The sequence below is a fragment of the Quercus lobata genome, unplaced genomic scaffold (genome assembly GCF_001633185.2).
Source record: "Quercus lobata isolate SW786 unplaced genomic scaffold, ValleyOak3.0 Primary Assembly Scq3eQI_100, whole genome shotgun sequence".
NCBI classification, from domain to species: Eukaryota; Viridiplantae; Streptophyta; class Magnoliopsida; order Fagales; family Fagaceae; genus Quercus; species Quercus lobata.
The window spans coordinates 104,128-112,912 of NW_022154707.1; the positions used below are offsets into that span (position 1 = coordinate 104,128).

The 8,785-nt window shown below is 51.4% G+C and overlaps 1 long non-coding RNA gene across 1 annotated transcript; it reads left to right on the forward strand.

Annotated features, from left to right (window-relative positions):
- The first annotated feature begins 1,926 nt into the window (after window positions 1-1,926).
- Window positions 1,927-2,163, forward strand: LOC115972924. The gene is made up of 2 exons (XR_004087570.1): window positions 1,927-1,967; window positions 2,041-2,163. It is a non-coding gene; the product is annotated as an uncharacterized LOC115972924 (long non-coding RNA).
- Window positions 2,164-8,785: the final 6,622 nt, after the last annotated feature.

The window sequence follows — 8,785 nt, forward strand, 5'->3', positions numbered from 1 at the left end:
AATCAACTACAACAATCAAAGGGTTGCTGTGGAGTTAGTCACGTACTGGGATTCGTGCAAAGGAGTAAGTCGCGTACTGGGATCCGCGCAATTGGTTAGTCACGTACTTGAGAGCTGTGCATCGAAAGGAGAACTGTCACTACAGAACAAGTCCAATTGGGTATTGGGGTAAGGGTTCAACTGTAGGTTGGTAAGGTACTTGGGATTCCTTTACTTGTAACCGCTTGTTGTGATAATAGTAGAGTTTCAGGAGTCATGACCTGAAAATCACCCGGTGGGATTTTTGCCGTTAGGTTTTTCCCATTTGTAAACAAATCACCGTGTTATTTGTTTTCCGCTGCATTATTAGTTTATTGGTGATTTGTTTGTGCTACCAAGCGTTTGCATGATAAATTGATTAATTAATAACTTGACTAATTAATTAATTAATTTCTAACACAAGGGGTCATTCAGTTTATGGCCTATCAATGGCTACCTAAGCTATAGTTCAAAAAGGCAGAAGATGGCAAGTTGGTAATGGTCATAGTATCATGATTTGGAAGGATAAATGGTTGTCCTCTCCCTCTACTTATGAAGTTGTTTCTCTGGTTAATAACATACCTGAGGATTCTTGGGTTGCAGCACTGATAGATGAAGAGAAGGGTGCTTGGAAAACTGATTTGGTGTGTAATGTTTTCCTACCTCATGAAGTGGATTTGATCTGTGGTATTGCCTTGTGTGCCAATCTGCTAGAGGACAAGCAAGTGTGGGCGCTAACAAACAACGGTCTTTTTAGGGTTCGTAGTGCTTATAAGCTTGCTATGGAGCTGAGATCAGATGCACAAGTGGGAACCGAGTTTGATGGGAGTCACTTGAGGAGGTTCTGGAGGTCCATTTGGAGCTGCAACATCCCACACAAGATCCACCACTTTGCATGGAGGGCTTGCAAAGATGTGTTGCCCATGAAAGAGAACCTGGTCAGACGTAAAGTACTCTCGGATTGCTGTTGGGATGAGTGCAAAATGGCTGAAAACATCAGGCCACCTCTTTTGGAGTTGTCAAAGAGCCTGTGACATTTGGTGGTTGTCTGCTCTGTTTCAGGAATCACGGGTCCAGCACTTGGGTCATTCATGGACATGTTATGGTACGTGGTTATGGTTGCCCAGTGGGAGCACAGCGACATGGAGAAGCTCATCGTGGTGGCTTGGGCGCTTCGGTTAAACAGGAATGAGTGTAGGAATGGTTGGGGGGGGGGGGGGGGGCAAAGAAACCTTGTCAAGCATTGCTGCAAGGGGCGTTGGAGTATTTAGAGGCATACCAAGCATGTTTGGTGGCATTTGAGAGCCCAAAGAAACTAGGTGAACCTGTGAAATGGAAGCCACCCTCTCCGAACCGATACAAAGTAAATGTGGATGGTGCTGTGTTCAAGGAACAATGCATGGCAGGTGTGGGGATCTTAATTAGGGACGCTGAAGGTCATCTAATCGGTGCATGTAGCAGGAAGCTTGCAGCTCCTTTGGGTGCCATTAAAGCAGAAGCAAAGGTCATGGAGTTGGGTCTTCTGTTTGCAAAGGATATGTCCAAGTGCCGAGGGCCGGGGTCAAGTGCCGCAGCCTTCACCCCCATCGCAGGCCGGACGTGCCCGGAAGAAGCAAAAGGTCACCGATCAACCTTCCACTTGCCCGGGCGAGGTCGCTGCCCAGACTCCTCCCCGTCCAACAGGTGGTATTGTTATCCGTGAGCCGCCGACTGAAGCCGGCACGGGGGGCGCGTCCTCCTCCCAAGTGGCTCCTGCGTGGGAGCCGAAGATCCTTCTGGACGGCAAACCATTGCCGTCAACCGCCTGCATTCGGATGTGGGATAAAGGCGAGGGCGGCCGTATTGCCCAATCTTTGGCCGAAGCTCTCCAACTTCCCGAGGATGTGCATGCCTTCGAGGATGGATCCGAGGAGTCCGTAGGGCGCCGGTTAGAGTGGCACGCCATTGCGGTAATTTTTTTTGTCTATCTAGTTCTTCATACAGGTTTCCTTTTGCCTTTTTTCTAACTTTTGTCCTTGCTAGGCTGCTCAAATGGCCCACATTGTGGCTGCTCGGGCACGGGAGCTTGCTGAGGAGAGCGAGCGCGAGAAGGAGGCGCGCGAGGCGGCGGTGAAAACGGCTAAGGAAAAACTGAAGGCCGCCGAGTCTGCTGAGAAAAAGGCTGCAGTTGCCGAGAAGAACCGGTCCCTGGCCGAGAAAAGGTGTGCGGAGCTCCTAACCCAGCAGAATGAGACGGAGCTTAAGCTAGCCCAAGCCATCAGCCTTAACACCTCCAATGCCGAGGAGATAGCTGACCTTAGGGCAGGCTTGGCAGCCGCGGAGCAGAAATGGTATGATGTCGGCTTTGCTGATGCCGAAAACTCTGTAGAGCCGGTGGTCGCTCGGGCTAGGAATATGGGCTTTGAGGCCGGGTGGTTTGCCGCCCTTCAGGCAATGGGTGTTCCTGAGGATTCGCATCTGAGAGACCCCGGCCAAATCCCATTCCCGAGCCCCGCCCCTGCTGCTCAGGGTACCCCGGTGGCGATTGACGAGGAAGAGACAGCCAGTATGAGGGAGCTGGTTGAGCAAATCGATGCTCACGCCGAGCCTGAGGAAATGGAAGCCACCAGTATCCCGACTGTGCAGGAGCTTCTCGGTGAGGCCCCGCCTTTTTCTTTGGCCGGCCAGCAGGAAGTGATACCGCCGAACCAACCTCCCCGCTAATTTTGCTTTTATTTTGCTTGCTCATTTTTATTTTATTGGTTTTACTTGCTCACGTCACCGGGATGCGGTGACCGAACATTTGTTTTATTTTGTTGGTTTTATTTGCCTATGTCACCGGGATGTGGTGACCGAACAATTGCTCTACTTTAATTAGAAGTCCGTTTTCTTTTTCCGTTTGAATTTGTCGAATGAAATTATCTCTGTTCGTGTTTTGCTTGAACCACGCCAGTGCTATGGCTGCTTAATGTAATGGTACCCCCGAGAACCTTTTACGCGGCGCTTAGTGTATTTTGAGAGCGCTTTTTGACTTAGTATTTGAAAAAAGGTCGGGTTAGGCTTTGGCTGAACCGGGAATCGAGCCGAGGGTCAGGTTTTTGTACTTAGAGAATTATTTGTAGGTTTCCACCTGCTCGGCGATAGTGATCGAGCCGAGGATCAGGTTTCTGTCCTTAGAGAATTATCTGTAGGTTTCCACCTGCTTGGCGATATTGATCGAGCCGAGGGTCAGGTTTCTGTCCTTAGATTATTATTTGTAGGTTTCCGCCTGCTCGGCGATAGTGATCGAACCGAGGATCAGGCTTCTGTCCTTAGAGACTTATCTGTAGGTTTCCACCTGCTCGGCGATTTTGATCGAGCCGAGAGTCAGGCTTCTGTCCTTAGATTATTATTTGTAGGTTTCCGCCTGTCCTTAGATTATTATTATGTAGGTTTCCGCCTGCTCGGCGATAGTGATCGAACCGAGAGTCAGGCTTCTGTCCTTTGAGATTTGATGGTGATTCTTCCGGCGTACGGCTAAGGAATGAAAAATAGCTTATACAAAAGGATTCATCATGCTCTTAATTTCAATGGGATACAAGTAATGGCTTACACCGATGATTATGCGTAGAACTTCTTCAAGTTGTTGGCGTTCCATGGTCGGGGCAGTGGCCTCTCGTCAAGGTCTTCCAAGTAGTAGGCCCCTGCACCCGCAATAGCTGTGACTCTGTATGGTCCTTCCCAACTCTGAGCGAGCTTCCCTGCAGTCAAGTCCCGCATGTTCCCCACTACCCTTCTTAATACTAGTTCCCCGGCAATGAACTCCCTGCTCTTTACATTTCGGTTGTACCTTTGGGCCAGCTTCTGTTGATACTCGGCAAGACGTATGGTCGCAGCCTCCCTGCATTCTTCTAGCCAATCCAAATGCTCCATCATCAGGTCGGCGTTCTGTATGGGGTCAAACCCGGCGACCCGTGCACTGCATAAGCTCACCTCGGTTGGTATGACTGCTTCCGAGCCGTATGTCAGGGAGAACGGGGTTTCACCCGTGGATCTCCTAGGGGTCGTGCGGTATGCCCATAATACACTGGGTAGCTCTTCCGCCCATCTTCCCTTTGCTCCGTCCAACCTTCTTTTGAGCCCGTTCAAGATAGTCTTGTTTACCGCTTCAGCTTGGCCGTTGCTTTGTGGGTATGCCGGGGTTGAATACTTGTTTTTGATGCCAAGCTTACTACAAAAGCTCCGGAAAGCATTGCTGTCGAACTGCAGCCCATTGTCTGATACTAGCGAATTCGGCACCCCAAACCGTGTAACTATGTTTTTCCATACAAACTTTTTCACGTCGGAATCCCGGATATTAGCCAAGGCCTCTGCTTCAGCCCACTTTGTGAAGTAATCTACAGCCACCAATACAAAACGGCGGTTCCCCGTTGCCCGGGGGAAAGGCCCAAGGATGTCAAGCCCCCATTGTGCAAATGGCCACGGGCTGCTGACAGGATTTAGCTGTCCTGCAGGTTGATGGATCATTGGGGCGTGCTTTTGACATTGTTCGCAACTTCGTACGTATTCGGCGGCATCCTTCTGCATCTGTGGCCACCAAAACCCCTGTGTCATTGCTCGGTGTGCCAAAGATCGTCCCCCGGCATGCCCGCCGCACACTCCCTCATGCAGCTCGGTCAGAAGCTCTTTGACCCTGTCTGGATGTAGGCATAAGAGGTAAGGGCCTGCAAAGGATCTTCGGTACAATTTCCGGTCTGAAGACAGCCAGTATCTGGGAGCCATTCGCCGAATCTTGTTGGCCTCGGCCTCATTCTCCGGAACTTTATCCTCGGCAAGGAAGTCTATGATCGGGCTCATCCAACTTGAACCAGCTACTGCCACCTGCGCAATCTCTACTCCGGCTTGGTCGGGAACATTCTTCACCTGGATGCTTGGCTCCTTTACAAGTTCTACCGTGATGAGCCTTGGCGTATCCTCGGTAGCCGATGAGGCTAACGTGGCAAGAGAGTCAGCGTGCTTGTTTTGTGACCGGGCTACCTGGGATATCTTTACCGTTCCAAACTGACCGATAATCTGCTTTGCCGCGCCGAGATAAGCTTTCATTCTGGGGTCCCGAGCTTCGAAGTCCCCAGTGATCTGATAAACCACCAGTCGAGAATCAGAGTAGATCTCTATGTCCTTTGCGCCCAGATGTAATACTGCCCTCAATCCGGCCAACATGGCTTCGTATTCGGCTTCGTTGTTCGAGGCTTTGAACCCCAGTCTGAGGGAGTGTTCCAGTCGTATACCCTCCGGGGTGACAATGACAATACCAGCCCCGGCCCCCATAGCATTCGATGCACCGTCCACAAATAACCTCCATGGGCGAATCTCCGTACTACAGATTATTTTGCCTTCATCCTTGGGTGTAAACTCTGCGATGAAGTCAGCCAGAACCTGTCCCTTCACCGAGCTTCTAGGCCGGTATCTTATGTCAAACGATCCCAACCGAGTCCCCCACTTGGCAATCCGCCCTGTGAAGTCTGATCTCTTCAATAGTGACTGCAATGGATACTCGGTGAGGACGAACACTGTGTGTGCCTGGAAGTAATGTGGCAACTTTCTCGTGGCGTGCACCAGAGCCAAAACTAACTTCTCGAGAGGCAGGTACCTTGTCTCGGCATCGACCAAGGTTTTGCTCACGTAATACACCGGCATCTGCACTCCCCGGTCCCTTAGCAACACAGCACTTACCGCATGGTCGGTGACAGCGAGATACATAAACAGATCCTCTCCGGGATCCGGGGCCGTCAACCTCGGCGCCTTTGCCAAATATTCCTTTAGCTCTCGAAAGGCTTCATCGCAGCTCTCGTCCCATCGAAACCCCTTCCACTTTTTCAGAAGCTGATAAAAAGGCCGGCAACGGTCGGCAGACTTGGAGATGAATCTGTTCAGGGCCGCTAGCATTCCAGTGAGCACTTGCACCTATTTGGGATTGCTTGGTGGTTTGAGGCGGTTTACGGCTTCTATCTGGTCGGGGTTAGCTTCTATACCCCGAGTAGAGATCAGATACCCCAGGAACTTACCAGCCCCCACTCCGAAAGTGCACTTTTCGGCATTCAAGCGCAATTTATACCGACGTAATATCTCAAACACTCCCCGGAGATCTTCGGTGTGCTGCGACTCAATTCTGCTTTTCACCACCATATCATCGATATAAACTTCAACCGTGCATCCAATTTTTTCTCGGAACATTCTCGTCATCATTCTCTGATACGTAGCCCCGGCGTTCTTTAATCCGAACGGCATGACCTCGTAGTGATAATTTGCATTCGGGGAGATAAACGCAGTCTTTTCTCGGTCTTCGGGCGCCAAGGCAATTTGGTGGTAGCCCTGGAAGGCATCCAGGAAGCTCATCCTCGGATGCCCGTACGTTGCATCTACTAGCTGGTCGATCTTGGGCATCGGGAATGGGTCCTTGGGACATGCCTTGTTCAAGTCTGTGAAATCCACACAAACTCTCCATTTCCCGTTCTTCTTCTTCACCACGACAGTGTTTGCCAACCACTTCGGGAAGAATATCTCCTTTATGGCTCCGGCATCCTTCAGCCGCTGTACCTCCAGGTTTACTGCCTCGACGTGTTCCCTCGACGCTCTTCTCGGTTTCTGCTTCTTTGGGGGGAATAATGGATCCACGTTGAGTCTGTGGACAATGAACTCGGGATCTACGCCGGGCACTTCATACGGGCTCCACGCAAAAACGTCCACGTTTTGCAATAAGAACAGCAACATATCTACCCTTTCCCGGTCGTTCATGCTTGTACCTATCTGGAAATACTTGTCAGCATCTGGGAGAATCCTTACCTTCAGCACCTCCTCGGCAACGTCCGCCCCAGCTTCCCCCTGGGGTTTCTGTAATTGCTATGAATTTTCTTTCTCGTTCTCCTCGGTTTGACCGAGCTGTTCGTTCTCCCTCCGGACCGCGGCGACGAGGCACTGCCTCGCCACCTGTTGATTCCCCCTCACCACGGCAACTCCATTCTCGGTAGGAAATTTCACTTTTACGTGAAGGGTGGACGGGACAGCCCCCATTGCGTGAATCCACGGCCTTCCCAGGATTGCGGTGTACGGTGCGAATGATCGGACCACTATAAATGTAACCATAACTGTCTTGCCTTCCATGTTTACTGGGAGAGAGATCTGCCCCTCGGGAATTACAACCCTCCCATCAAACGAGACCAACGGCGTGTCATACTTCGCCAAATCCTGGCTCTTTAACCCTAGCCCTTCAAAGAGATCCGGGTACATGACGTCGGCTCCGCTTCCTTGATCAATCATTACCCTCTTCACCAGGAATCCGCCTATCCGGGCTGTCACCACCAAAGCATCGTCGTGGGGTTGGACCGTCCCCTCGAAATCATCTTCTCCGAACGAGATGGTCGGCCGTCCATCTTTTTTCTTCTTCTTGGATGATTCTCCTTCCGCGCAGGCTACAGTCAGTATCCTTTTAGCCGCTGCTGCCCTTCTTGGTGCGGCATGGATGACTTCGATTACCCCCAGGGGTGGTGGAAGGGGATTCCTTTTCTGTTGGGATCCCTGCCCGGTTTCTCGGTTAACGGAATCTGTTACAAACTCTTTTAAGTACCCGGCCCTTGCTAGCTGTCCGAGATGATCTTTTAATACCCGGCACTGTTCAGTCGTGTGCCCCTTGTCTCTGTGATAGGTGCAGTATAAGTTTTGGTTCCTCCGAGATGGGTCGCCCCCCATTTTGTTCGGCCACCTGAAGAATGGCTCGTCTTTGATCCGTTCCAGGATCTTGTGCACTGGCTCTTTAAACACCACATTGACCCCGTCGATCTGCCCCTCTGGTCCCTGCATTCTGAAGTCTCGTTTCGGTTTTGCCGGCAAAACGTTTTGCCGAGATCTCCCCACTAAAGGAGCTTTCCCCCTGCTTTGCAACCGGTCATCTTCCAGGCGTTTGTACTCCTCTATGCGTCTCATCAGTTGCCTCATGTCCTCGGGGGGTCTTCTCGTCAGTGACTCCCGTAATTCAGAATCCTCAGGGAGCCCCATTCTGAAGGTGCTTGCCGCAATTTTCTCGTTTCCTCCACCAATCTCGTTATAGAGTTCCCAGTATCGGCTGGCATAACTCCGAAGGGTTTCCCCAACCCTCATCTTCATGGAAAGTAGTGCGTCAACCGGCTGTTGCACCCGGCTACATGTCACGAACCTGCTGCCGAATTCCTGAATCAGCTCGGCAAAGCTGTGTATGGAGCCCTTCCGCAAACCATTGAACCATCTTAGTGCCGTGGAACCGAGACTAGAGGGAAAAACCTTACACATTAATGCATCGTTGTGCGCATGCAAAGACATCATGTGGATGTAATGGCTAACATGCTCCACGGGGTCTGTCCTTCCCTCATACGAATTGAATGGTGGTCGTGTGAATCTGCTCGGCATAGGGGCCCGTTCAATTTCATCGGAAAACGGTGACCGGGCAGCCATCCGTAGAGCCCGGCTCATTGCGTCCATGGAGGCATTGTGGTGTAGTCGTTCTTCCGGTGATTCTGATCCTTGGTGATCATAACCGTGCGACCGTGAGCGGTTCCGCCGATTGCGTGGTTCCCGTGATTGCCGGTGCGACTCTTGGGAGCGCGACCGGTCTCGGGACCGATGCGTATTAGACCGGCTGGAGGCCTCACCCTGGTTTCTCCTTTGTTGGGAGTTGCGATTCCTTTCATCTCGCCGAACCCTTGCTTCCAGCTCTAGGTCCATTACCAGTCTGCGTAACCGTTCCAGCTCTCGGTCCCTTTCGTCATGCCGCCGATGC